Raw genomic sequence first — 13,901 nt, 5'->3', positions numbered from 1 at the left:
TGTTTAACATAGCACTACAAAGCAAAGTAGGCCCGCCATCATGGCTGAACAGCAACTAGCAGAAGATGTTCCCTGGTTGAGTTGCTCAGTGGACTCTAAGACACCCACGGCATGTGTGCTAATAAAGGGTTGCCTGAGTTTTAGAGATCCAAAGTCAAGAAGTTGTTAGCCATGGCTGTCTGTGAAGAGGATTCTGAGAGATTTCCTCTTTGCCATTCATGTTGGAATCTCACTGTTTCCCTCACAGCAGGAATAAAGTCTAGAGCTCACCACCTGTGAGTGAGTGGTAGGGTTCTTCAGAGTCCAGAGTAATTATCTGAACACGAGAAGGGGAGGGGAGGCGAGAGGAAATGTCTTGCTTTTATCCAGTGCTCAGTCAAGTCAGCCCTGGACAAATGTATATATAAAAAGCACTAAGTGAGATCAGCAGGTTGGGTATGTGTGTGTCTGGGTGTGTGCTCACGTGCATGTGTGAATTCTGGGAAGTTATTTTTGAGGTGTTTTTTTTTCTTATTTCATTTTAATGTAGCTATTTTGTGTGGGGGAGGGGAGCACATAGGCACAAGGAGGACAGAAGATAACTTGTTAGAATCAGCTCTGGTCTCCTACCGTGTGGATCTTAGGGAATTAAACTCAAGTTGTCATATGCCTGTGGCCAACACTAGCCTTCACCTACTAAATCATTTTAGGAGTCTTATTTTTGAGATAAGTATTAAGTGAGAGGATTTCGAAGGTTCCTAAATATAATGAAAACCAAACAAACACTTAAAATAATTGATACAATTACTTAATTTGAATTCACTTGCATCTCTTTTCATACTTAAAGCCATAAATTATGGAGTCTCTCTGAGTTTATCTCCCACCTGGAAGCAGGGCCCCAACACCCGTAGCACAGTGAAGGACAGAGGCTGCCTGTTCTGCCTCTGTGAGAAGCAAGAGAGGGCTGTACTTCCTTGCTGTCTTCTCTGGCGTCTCCTAGAAGTGACTTATGAGGCTTTCTATATTGAAATGCACCATGTGCCACCATGATGTCTGAAGTACCGAACCCTACAGGGTAACCCTGTGATGGATGAAGAAACAGGCTCAGTTGAAGCAAAGTTTCTGGAAACCATCGGTTCTAAAGCAGGAGAACTTTTATTGTTAACCAGCATTATGTTTCCCTTTGCCGCCCTCTCTGACCATCAGATATCTCCAAGCACTTAGGGTCACTCTAGTATTTTGTCAGTCGCTCACTTGTTCTGAGTCCGTGCCTTTGTTGATTGGGCTGGAGAATATGCTTCAGTGCCCAGATTCCAAGTTGAAAGAGCCAAGCTGCTGTAGCATGGGGACCTCTGGAAACAACTTTGAGCTCTGTGGTTGGGTGAGCCATGTGCTAAGCCTTGCTGCTTGGTTGAAGGTGAATAGAATTCTGGGAAGAGCAGTATTGGAATATTTCTGATGTTGTGCTGGAAGACCAGGTTTTCAAAAAAAAAAACTTTACAAATGGAAGCAGGGTTTGTGGGGCACTGCCTCCGGAGTTGAGAGTACTTGCTGATTTTACAGAGGACCTGAGTTCAGTTCCTAGCACACAAATCAGATGGCTCAAAACCATTCCATTTCCAGAAGACCCAGTACCCTCTTCTGTCCTGTGTGGGCACCTGCATATATGTGATATATGCTCAAACAGGAGCACTTGAACCAGTGCACATGTATGCACAGGTGCACATATTTGAGCGTAAGCACACACACACACACACAGACACACAGACACACATGTACACACATACACACAAACATGCACACACACATATACACAGAGAGCTTGAAAAAGAGTATAGCATGTGGTTTGTATACTTTATATAATTATTTTAAGGACCAAATTAAAGTGTTTGAAAATATATCAGCACTTCTTACAATAGACTCTCTTTTAAATAGATGTTATGGTGTTTTCTGCCCACCTCACTCTCTCCTGGGGAGAGCCAATCTCAAATTTCCTTCCTGGGAGAGGTATTTGTATAAAAGTCCCTAGCAACAGAGCCTGTGTTTTTCTCACACAGAATTTCATGAGTTAGCAAAGGTCTTCTGGTTTTAAGGAACAGAATAACCTCAGATTGTTTAAAATTTTATTTGTTTGCCTGTTTAATGAGTGCTCTGCTGCATGTACACGGGGATGCCAGAAGAGGGCACCAGATCCCCTCACAGACAGATGGTCCTGAACCACCAAGTGTTTGCTGAGAGTTGAACTCAGGACCTCTGGAAGAGCAGCCAGTGCTCTTAACCATCTCTCCAGCCCCCAGAGAATATTATTATCCTAGAAAAACGAACGTGGCAGAAATTGAAGCTTTGCCCACTTACCTACCTATTTAGTGTAATTTGAAATTTTAAAACTTCTTTATGATCGCCCAGGAGGGCCTGAGCACTTTTGTTCAATCCTTTGTAGGAAGCAAGGAAGCAATTATAGTTGTTTTCTTGGCTATTTTTAGTTCAAGGAGTTTATGCCTCCAGCAGAGCACAGGGAAAGCCACCATGCTTGGACCAAACCAGCTGCCAGGTTCCTCTCTTCTTCCTGCAGAGGAGAAAGTTCAACCTTAGAATGTACTATTTTGCTGCTGAATTTATGTGGTTTGAAGGTTGAGATCCTAGAGAGCTGAGTAAAAGTAGGGTATTAGCTCTTAGAAGTTTATCTCCATGTAAAACACCTGCAATCTTTTGTTTCTGCTACACCCACCGCTCGGTCTGTGAGGGCATTTTCAGAGGATTTGCTGACACAGGACGGTCCACCTGAGTGTGAGCTGCACCATCCCATAGGCTGGGGTCTCATCAGAGTAAGGGGGAGCAAGGACAGCAAGCCTAATCCCCTTTTTATTCTGTTCCTGTGTGCTGACATGGGCTGAGCTGTTGAAAAAATGCCTGCAGCTAGATCCTTCCCAGTGTCTCCAATAGGAGTGGGTTGCATGGCCAGCTCTGTGACAAAGGTGTTTCCTCCAGCAGTGAATACTTTCACTATGACATCAGAAGCAGGAATAGCCATCGAGTCAACTGCCACAAGGCTCCAACTTAGCCTGGAGTTCTTGTCTATGCCTCAGTTTATATGGAGTCTCTGCCTGACTCTGAACTTTCAGATCTGGTAATTCTTCATAGAGAGGACTGCCCTGTGAGCTGTGGGCTGTGTTTATCTATCTGGCCTACGCACTCGCCATGCATTAGAGCCTTCTGGAGACCCTCAGTCCAGAAGACATGAAGGAGCTCAGTGCAGTAGAGCAAGCCTGCGGATTGGGTGGGAAGTTTTGGGGCCGGGGGAAGATAATGGGGCTTGGATCTTTTTGAACATTTATTTCATTTCTGGTTATGTCTGCATGTCTATGTGGATCCATGCCTGTTAGTGCAGGTTCCTGGAAGGTAGAGGCATCCAATCACCTGCAGTCAGAGTTACAGATAGTTGAGAGCCACCTGACCTTAGTGCTAAGAATCAAACCTGGGTCACCTGGAAGAGTCACAAACGCTCTTAACTGCTGAGCCATCTCCCCATCACCCAAGACTCCAGCTTTTACACTAAGGCAAATGACATTTCAAGGAACACTCTCTCACTGACATTTTACAGGAGCTACTTTGGCTGTTGTAATCCACTACTATGGAGCAACGCAAGGAGCAGGGAGACTACTCAGGAAGCCATCCCAGCTGAGGTCAGCTATGAGGACCTGGTGGGGCTGAGCAAGAGCAGAGAGGGTGAAAAGTGGACAGAGGCTCAGGACACTTGGGTCACACACACTGAGGACCGTGGTGCACTGCCTGGGACATGAGAGGAAGAAGGAGTGGGGAGTCAGGTAAGACTTTGACCTGGCAAACAGGAGGCTGGACTTGCCATGGACTCAGAAGTAGAAGACTGGGTCCATCAAGGTTCAGGAATGGCTCTGGCTAGTTTGGGACAAGCTAAGTTTTGAGAGATCTACAAGACACTGGAGTTCCCAGGGGAAATGAACAACTGGCTATGCGTCTGGGGACAGTGCCTTTGGATCACACAGGTCAGCATGCCAGCAGGCAGCTAAAGCCATGAAAATGCATGGGAATGGGAGAAGAGAGGAGATGAGGAACAAGGGTCTGTGTGGTTCCTCACTCCAGGGGAGAACAGTGGGGAGACTGCGGAGTCCTCAGCAGAGCAGGGTTCCTGAAGACCAAATGGAGAGCAGATACAAGACAATGGAGCGGCCAGTATGAAAACAGACATCAGGACTAACAGCCACTGGATTTAGGGATGTAGCAGTCACTGCTAATTTGAACAAAAGCAGTTGGTTACACAGTGAGTCAACTGAGAATGCAAAAGGGGGATAGGACACAGAAAGGGATCTTCCAGGGAGTTCTGCTCTAAAAGATTGGAGAAGGTGGGGTATTAGCTGTGGCAGTGGGGTTGACAGAGGTGTTTGTTTGTATAAGAAGATAGGTAGCACATAATGTTTAAAATGGGAATTGTGATGACTGCTCTTGCTTGCGGAATTGATTGTATTAAGCACCTAGGAGATTAGTGAAGATGCCTCTGAGTGGCTGGGATGCTGTCTTAGAGAGGATTAGCTCACCATGCATGTGGGTGGCACTCAACAGGCTGTGGGTTCCAAGTGAAATAAAGGATGTTGGGAGATAGGTCAAGATTACACTCTGGTTCCTGGCCCCCATGTTAATTGGCTGTTCCTCTACTGAAGCTTTCCTCCCAACCTAGCTTCCTCTCCACAGGAACCAGCTGACCTGGACTGAAACCACAAGCAAGGAAACAAAAGCAAAAGATTTCCCTCCCTTATGTAATTTCTAACAGATAGTTTGTCCCACCAGCAAGTCTGACAAACACAAGACTAACCCTGGCACTCATGGGCTGGGAGTTTAACAGAAGAGAAAGAAATGGCTTCAGATAAAGGCAGCACCGTTCACAGATGGGGACACAGGATCCTTGGGACACTTGCCCGAGGGAGTTTCCAAAGCTTCTTTTCTGACCATTTCTGTTTTCTCTGAAAAACACGCCAATGGCTGAGGCACAGATAGGGAAAGAGAGTGAGGAAGATGGAGAGTAGCCACTGTCATGTAGGAAAGTGTAGGACAGAGTCTGAATGTCTAGACTAGGGAACAACACATATACACTCGAAGGACAACTTAAAGGTCGTAGGTATTGGTAAGTTTCCTCTGGCCATTTCTCCAGTAGCACGTGTGCAGGTTTAGAGAACACTCAGGGAGTCACCTTTGAAAAAGGATTTCTTATGCATGTGTTAGTTCAGGGAGTAACCAGGTCAAGGACATGGCCCTGAGGCTTGGGTACAGTAGTCACCTACATTGTTGGAAGAACACATCTTTCAGAACTGTGGTAACAGAGCACTGTTTACATTTCCTCACATGGGCCCCATTCCGCATGCTTTTCAAATTATTGTGGAAATGAAATGCAAGATAGAAACAAGGACGGACTCTGCTCTTCATTAATGTGGAATTGGGAAGTGCTGGGCTCCCCCACTGGCAGAGGAGAGCCCGATGGGGTGGGCTGGATTCCTTGTTGCTATGAACTACAGTGATGACTTAGTATGTTCACAGTTTTAGCAAGAGCTGAGTGAAATGAAGGCTATGGATATCATCTGTGCCCCCTTCACAGAACCATAATGAGGGGGTGGCATGTGGGTGGAAGTGTTTTTGCTGCACAATTAGAGTCTCCAATGCCCCTGCTCACACTTCCTTTTATTAAGAAGCTCAATAATTTAATGAATGACGTGGAATTCTGCTTTGCTTTGTGATTTGAATCCACCTAGTCTTTTGTGTGTGTACAGCATTGATGTGTACAAGAAGCAGTGCTGGCAAGAGATGCTCTTAAATGATCTTTCACCTATTTTAAGAATATCTGGGATCTTGGTGTGGGAAGGGAAGTGATATGGCACATGCGGCCTGTCCCTGGGACTACATAAACTTTTAGCATCTTGGGTCTGCAGTTGGGAAGTAGTGCTCTTGGAACCTCAGTTTCTGCATCTGGGAAATAGGGTGATGACAATTTTGGGGGCTGTGCCCATAAGACTGATGATGACCATGCTTGCAGAGGAGCATGGGTATTATTTATTGTCGTTGCTGTGGTTGGCAGTGAAGAGAGGAAGAGTTGGGGATCTGCCCCGCCTTGCTCCAGAGGACTGACCATCTTAGATTAATTAAAAACTTTATGTTTGCTGAAAATTTTATTCTTAACCAGTCATTTCTTCTGCAAACCCTTCCCATATTCAAGATATGAGGTGATTTAATTGGTCTCCTTGCACGTAACTAAGAAGGAGATTGTCGACCAGTTTGGTAAGAAAACAGCTTATATACAGTATTTAAGGATGGAGCTGCTCTCTCCCATACGTAAGCCATTAGCCATGCGGCCATTTAAATGCAAACCTGTCACAGTGAAATAATATAAAAAATTTGCCTTCTCACTTGCATGTGCTACATTGGAGTATTTGAGTATTTGGTCACCACACATTGCCGGGTGGCTGCAGCACTCAACAATGAGGACAAAGAACATTTCTGTCACTTTTCTGTTGCCCTCAGGCTAATGCCCTAAATAAAGTTTCTTAAACATACAGGAGAAAACCATAGAGATCAGGGCACCTTGTCAAAAAAGACAAGGTGCCTCAGTAAACAGTGACATCATAAATTTGCAAAGAATCAAATAGCACTTTGCTGTAATGATGCCACGAAATTGAATAAAATTGCCCATAAGTTTTTTTATGGAAGGTGTGAGAAGAAAATAAATATTTTAAACTATTTTAGAAGCTTTGACAGTATACATCATTTTTCATAGCAGAAATTCATGCAGTCAATAAATATTTATCAGGTTCATATCATGTGCTATCCTCTAAGTGAGGGAAGGGGTGTGGTATATGAGAGAGGAGTGTTCAGGGACATGTGGAGGGAAGTAGACTGGATAACACTGGGAACATAGAGAAGGAAGTAGATTTGGGAGAGCAGGATTAAGCTGGTCCCCCTTAGATAGGAGATTTGAGCAAGCCTTGATGAGTGGTCGTGGTGGGGCTCTCTGAAGAAGAGTGTCTTCAGAGGGTATTGTGTCCCTGAAACTGGAGTTAAGGTGTTTGGAAGTCACCATGTAAGTGCTGGGTAACAAACCTGTGTTATTATAAAAAATAAAAATGTTTTTTTATTCCCCACTAGTATCAACACACATGGCATCTGTGGGATATTTTCATCTCAGTCAGCAAATATCTCACCTGCTAAGCTCCCTCCCATCTCACACTGCTGATGGCTACTCTCTGAGACCGGCAGCAATCTATCTACCCATCAAGTCCCCAAGGCAGGTTGTTTCCACACCAGGCACACACATCCCAATTCCGAGCCAGGCATGGTGCTTCCTGCCATCACACCTTCTCTTGAACTCAATTAAGTCACCACATGAAAGAACACATCACATAATAACCTCTGATCCACTTGATAAGATAATTTGCCCATCTAGACATCACAAAGTCCTGTACATACCCATCCCTTGGAAATATTCACTATAACCTGTATCTATGCACAGAAAAGAATCTTAACATCTGTGCCATGTTCTCCCAAGTCCTTTCCCTCCCTCTGACACCTTCTTTCCTGCTTCTCCTTCACTTCTAAAGAGAGTTCCCACTTCCCTTCCTTCTTGTCCAATGACAGGCCTTGTTTTTTCTTGCCTGCCTTCACCTGCATAATACCATCAACCTATAGACCTGCATCCTCTGTAATTGTACCAAGCATTCTTAACCACTTAGCCAACTCTCCAGTCCCGACTTGTGCAGTTTCGTGCTCAGTCTTAAGGAAGAGTGGGCTGTCATGGAGAAATAGCATTGGAGGTCAACCTTTAGAGTTGTGAGCTAAATTACCTAATCTGTTGTTCATAAATTACATAATCTATGGCTTTTTAGTACAAGGAAGAGATTAAGATTAAAAGAGTAGAGTGCTCTTTTCACCTGAGTACAGGAAAGTCGCCTCTTAAATGAGGGTCATATTATCTGCTATGGGGAAGGAAAATGGGAAATCTAGGAAAATTTTCCTAGATGTTATAGTTTGTGAAGGGAAGAAGGGAAGGTGAGAATTACATTTCTTATGCTGCTGTTTTTACTAAAGCTAAGGGGTCCTGTGTTGGATAGTGTGTTCTAAACAACCCAAGAAGGCTGGTGTGAGACAAAAACAGACATTTAAAGTTCAAAAACTTACAAGAGCTTTTCAAGGTAAAACTATCAAGACTGGGAGTGATGGCATCCACCTACAATCCCAGCACATGAGAGGCTTAGATAGGGAGTTCAAGGTCAGCCTGGGCTATGGAAGGAAGGAAAAGCAGAGCAAGTCTTTCTTGGAGATATATATATATATATATCTATATATATATATAGGCTTCTCTATATGGGGTGCACCTTTGCCTGGAGTTGTATAGATGGTTGGATACAAATGTATGGAGATCACTTCAAAAATAAGACATTTAAAATAGAATAACATAAAAACTAGCAGACTAGCCAGGCCTGGTGCCACATGCATGCCATGTAATACTAAAAGCACATTATAATACTTGCAAGCACGCAGAAGTTGGGCAGAAGTAGAAGTAGAAAGATCAGGAGTTCAAGGTCAGTCATGGATACTCCAGGTCTTGTCTTAGAAAAATTAAAAGAAAAACAAATAATATGAAAGATTAGTAATTAGTATTTATATAAACCCTACAGACAGATAAATCACCCACTAAATTCTAAACACTGCTTTCAAACATGGGAATAATTCAAATCAGGCTGCAAATTATCACCACCCTGGTAGCATCAGATGTTCTAAGGAAAGACATCCTGATGCCTTTTGTCCCTGGGAATAGAGGTTCCAAGGAATTGCATTTTTCCAAGGAGTCTCCTTGGGGAAAAAAGAAGAAGAAGAAAAGTAAGGAACTTGTTCCCTGGAAAGAGATTTCACAAGGAGAGAGTGCCACTGAGACAGTGCCAGGATCAACAATGGGTGGGATGGACCACATCCTGACCACTTTGTATTCAAGCCTAATCCTGTGCAGGAGCCTGAAGATGGACTTGGCTGGATGAGTCAGTGAGTCTCATTATTTGGTTTGCTCCTAATGTGGCTAGTTGTATATGTACACACACACACACACACACACACACACACACACACACACGCACACGCACACGCACACGCACACGCACACGCACAGACACACACACATTTGGTGGTCATTGATCCAAACTTGTTAGAGCTCCCAGGGCCCAGACATTGACTTAAGGACTTGGGTTAACAGAGGACACTTTTCTCAAGGTGTTTGCTATTTACTTGAGAGAAAGCTGAAGAAATGTGGAATTACACGTCATGCTTCTAGAAGCCCTGGATCTTATTGTTAAGAGCTGAGTAAAGCAATGTGTTGGGACTCAGAAAACACAAATACTTCAAAGTGAAGCCTGGTGGTTTTGTTTTGGTTTTTTGTTTTTTTGTTATTTTGTTTTGCTTTTTTGTTTTTTTTTTCCTTTTTTAATTAACAAGCCGGCTTCAGGAGCCCTGGCTTGCAGTCCTCCTTTGAACCTGAAATAAAAGCTAAGAATCATTCCTGAAGCTCCTTTATCTGTGTAAAGGTCCTAAGGATGAACTCCCTGAAGGGTAACAAGCAGGAGACAAGAGGAGAGCTCACGCCCATAGATCCCAGGCAGACTGTGTTCCCAGATGCTGTCACTTCTATGTGCCTGGCCCATGTCCCCTATAAATCATTGACTTCTCCTCTGAAATTGGTGTGGCCTCACTTCTGTCCTCCTCATAAAGAATCCTTAAGCCACAATCGTCAGGGCTCATCTCTGAGTTTCATGCTCAGCGTGACAGCTGTCTACTTGCACATTAGTAATTCTGTTCCTTTATTTCTGCCAATTGTTGATTTGTTTCTTCAAACTCAATTAAAAGCCCCAGAGAGTGGATGGGAGGAAGGTCAGTCTCTAGACTTGCACACCTGCAAGGACCTTAATCGGCATCTTTCTCTGCTCTGTCTCAGCACCACAGGGGCCACTGTAGAGCCCTTGGTGTCTTCTATGTGAACTGCAGTTCTCAGCAGAAGCCATATCTGTGTTAAAGATCACAGTCTGATTAGAACTTGGAAATTGTAAAGAGATGAAATGTTCTAGATCTTGTCCTATATTTAGATCCCTTCATAGCTATTTGTTATCAATACCTATATGTTCCCTGATATCACTGTTGAGAAAGATAGGCTGATTCCATGACAGGCTTCAACTTGGCAGTTAAGGAGACTAGGCCTAAATATCTGTTTCCACAAACTGGGCAATTCCAAACAAGTCCAGGCCTCAGAAGTTAGCCTGAGGCAAGGACAATGGGTCAGCATCAGTTTCCAGACCTCCCTGAGAAGTTTCCAGCCCTGACACTCTCATACAGATGAGATGGACCTGACACATTAACATAGAGGTCACTCTCTTAGTCAGGTTCCTATTCCTGCACAAACATCACGACCAAGAAGCAAGCTGGGGAGGAAAGGGTTTATTCAGCTTACACTTCCACATTGCTGTTCATCACCAAAGGAAGCCAGGACCGGAACTCAAGCAGGTCAGGAAACAGGAGCTGGTGCAGAGGTCATGGAGGGATGTTACTTACTGCCTTGCTTCCCCTGGCTTGCTCAGCTTGCTCTCTTATAGAACCCAGGAACTCCAGCCCAGGGACAGCACCACCCACAATGGACTGGATCCTCCCCTCTTGATCACTAGTTGAGATCACTGCCCTGCATATTAGTCTCATGGAGACATTTCCTCAACTGATTCTCCTTTCTCTGTGATAACTTCAGCTTGTGTCAAGTTGACAGGCAAACCAGCCGGTACAGTCACCTACCCCAGAATTCCCTAATGTACTTTAAATCACACCTGCAAGATCATTGGTGGTCTCTGACTTGCTAATGGGGGAGTCCAACATGCTGGACTTCTGCAGAATAAAACACTCAATGTCTTTTCATACTATTTGAGTCCGGGTATCATTCTTTGGCAACCCATGGGCCCTCATACTTGTGACTATTCGGTAAAATGTTTGAGATGTTCTAACTTAGATCACAACAACCCTAAAGGTGCAAATGTCATCTGACAGCATCTGAAACCCGTACCAGAGATTTCCCTTCTGGGATATTAGCCAATTTATCCTAATTTCCCTATTAATTCACTTAGTAAATTGATTCAAGACTGTCCTTTGTTTTATCATTATAAAAGATCATGGAACTACTCCCCTGGTGTCAGGTCTGAAGGAAACTCCAGTTCCCCGAATCCCAAGGGGCAGTCCAATGAGCTCAGCCTGTGGCAGTTAGGTAAGAGACCACATTCCTCTGGAACTTGTGAAACAGCTTCTGTTCCCCTTACCCAGCAGAAGGCACACATGGGTACCTGTGGTTCTCATTACCATGTGGGAGCTCCAGGCTTCTTCAATGTTACAGGTACCCAGTACTAGTGCACATTTCAGAGTCCATGCCAGCACCCCAGCCTCCTGAGTTCACAGGCTCCCTGCCCTCAGCCAGTCAAATTCCTTCCAACCCTGCTATTCTCCCTGTTTTCTCTGTTCTCTGTGCTCCTGCAGAGAGTCTGGCCCTGTCCAGTCTGTTGGCCACGTTCAGTTTACAGCTTTCTTTTTCTACTCTGGACTCTTCTAGATGCCTCTGGCTGCTCTCTCTCTCTCTCTCTCTCTCTCTCTCTCTCTCTCTCTCTCTCTCTCTCTCTCTCTCTCCCTCTCTCTCTCTCTCTCTCTCTATCTCTATCTCTATCTCTATCTCTATCTCTATCTCTATCTCTCTCTATCTCTCATCATCTATCCAGCAAGTTGAATCCACGTTTCTGGTCACATTTATTTGACTCTTATCCCCTTGGAAGCAAGAGCTTTGTTTTGTGCCAACATATGTAAAATGCATATCAGAATACAGAGCTTAATATGAAATACATCAGTGTTAATGACATTATTGGTAACATCTTTATACTGATTATATGTTAAATGATAATGTATTGACTAGTACCATGATGTATTCCTCAAATTTCACTCATTTCTTTTGACCTATTATTTTTAAAATATATGACTATTAGAAAACTTGAAATCACAAATGTGATTTGCATTTTATTTCCACTAGGCAGGCTGGTCTAATTTTTTCTTTTAGTTAACCTTTAAAAAAAATGCCTTTTCATAGAAGAAAGTTATGTTTCTCGCCAGTGTCTTTCCGTTGTGGAGGAAAGGGATCCATGAAGCGCTGGTGACATGGTTCCTTCCTCCAGTAGGTTTCTCTGCGTTATCAATGGCTCCCAAGCTTGTCCTGTTGCAGAGCACACTCTTAAGGCTTTTGACAGGAGACTTACTCTAGGGCCACCAGCTAGCTAGCACAGTGAATTCCTGTCTCCATCTCCTGGCTCAGTGTTGGTGATGCATGCCATTTCTGGTGACTCTGGAGAGCAGAGCCTCCTGCTGGGCTCCCTGAAGGGACAGTGAAGGTGGAGGCAGAGCCATCCCAACCCTCCCTCAACTCCAACTGAAGAATGAAAAGAAAGAAATGTTCTAAGGAGCCCCTGGGAAGTGTGGGGACCCCTCTGTTCTGTAGAAGGCAGTTTAAGGAAAAGCCTGCACAGAAAACCAGTCATTACCTCTTAAGACCTTCCCTTTACCCTATATCACACTGTTCTTTCTTTTTTCTTAGAGAGGAACAAAGCAGTGTGTGATAAATTGTAAATTCTTCCTGTGGTGCCCTTGGAAGCAGCCCAGTGAGTCCATGCAGTCTCAGAGAGCATGATTAGCACTGAAATCCTTCCAGGGCAGAGTGGTATGGGTTCAGGAAAATGGAAAGGAATGTGAAGGAAGGGCAGCTGAACCCACACACAAGAATCCTGTCAGCTTACAAAGCTCCTGAAAGAGTTTCCTAGGCCCTTTCTGATTCCTCCTGGCTTCAGGCTTCTTTCTGTTTACCAGGGGAATCAAGACCCAGCTTTCCTGAGGACAGTCCAGGTCTGCTAGTTCCTGGTTTTAGCCATTTTGTGCTGTCTGCCTCTTCCCATATTCCTTATCTTTGAGTGGAAAGTTTTATACACAGTGGTTAATTTTATCGCAGAAGTCTGTGTGGATAAGAACATGGATTCTGGAAGCACACAAAGTCTGAGGTAACAGCAAAGGCTGTACTGACCAAAACTGTTTAGGTCAGGGTTACCACTGCCTTGCTGAAACCACAAGGAGAGCAATCTGGGGAGGAAAGGGATTTCACCTCATAGTATCACTGAAGGAAGCCAGGACAGGAACTCAACAGGGCAGGAACCTGGAGGAAGGAGCTGCTGCAGAGGCCACAGAAGGGTGCTGCTTACTGACTTGCTCCTCATGGCTTGCTCAGCCTGCTTCCTTTTGGCTCCCAGGACCACCAGCTCTGGGATGACACCACCCACAGTGGGCTGGGCCCTCCCATATCAGACATTGAGAAAATACCTTACAGTCTGATGTTATGGAGTCATTTTCTCAACTGAGTTTCCCAACTTTCAGATAACTCTAGCTTGTATTAAGTTGACACAGAACTAGCTGGCCAAGTCTCACTTCCTCTGTAAGCAGGAGGGCTGACCCCATTCCCTATGCAGAGACTGTTGTTGTGAGTGGGACTGTTATGGTTTCAGTAATAGAAGTGGGCAAGGCATGGCTCAGAATTCAAGACACTAAAGCTAGCTTCTGGTAAGATCATTAGCATCAGGGTCGGCAGAATCCCAAAGTATCCACATGACTGCAGTTTTACTCAGTCAATTATTCTCTGCAGAAACAGCTTCTTCTCTGGAGAAGCAAACACCCAAGAGCCACCAAACTTGACCATATGGCTAATGCTCACACAACCAGTTGTTCCTCTCCCTTGGGGAGACTGTTCCCACACCTAGGTACATTTTGCTCTCTTTTAGAAACCCCCATTTGTACTCTCCTGTGTA

At 44.4% G+C, this 13,901-nt stretch overlaps 1 long non-coding RNA gene and 1 pseudogene across 2 annotated transcripts; one reads left to right on the top strand and one right to left on the bottom strand.

Annotated features, from left to right (window-relative positions):
* The window catches only part of LOC134480312 (partner of Y14 and mago-like), an 81,157-nt pseudogene that overhangs the window by 59,360 nt on the left and 7,896 nt on the right, over positions 1-13,901 (top strand).
* On the bottom strand, positions 1,165-10,825 carry LOC134480314 (uncharacterized). 2 transcript variants are annotated; one of them, XR_010054676.1, is made up of 3 exons: positions 10,487-10,825; positions 2,339-2,545; positions 1,165-1,445 (listed from the first exon to the last, which is right to left on the bottom strand). It is a non-coding gene; the product is annotated as an uncharacterized LOC134480314 (long non-coding RNA). The 2 variants fall into 2 exon arrangements; XR_010054677.1 differs by having other exon boundaries at positions 1,165-1,408; positions 10,487-10,822.

The sequence above is a fragment of the Rattus norvegicus genome, chromosome 9, assembly GCF_036323735.1.
Source record: "Rattus norvegicus strain BN/NHsdMcwi chromosome 9, GRCr8, whole genome shotgun sequence".
Classification (NCBI taxonomy): Eukaryota; Metazoa; Chordata; class Mammalia; order Rodentia; family Muridae; genus Rattus; species Rattus norvegicus.
This window is presented reverse-complemented; position numbering and strand designations above follow the sequence as displayed.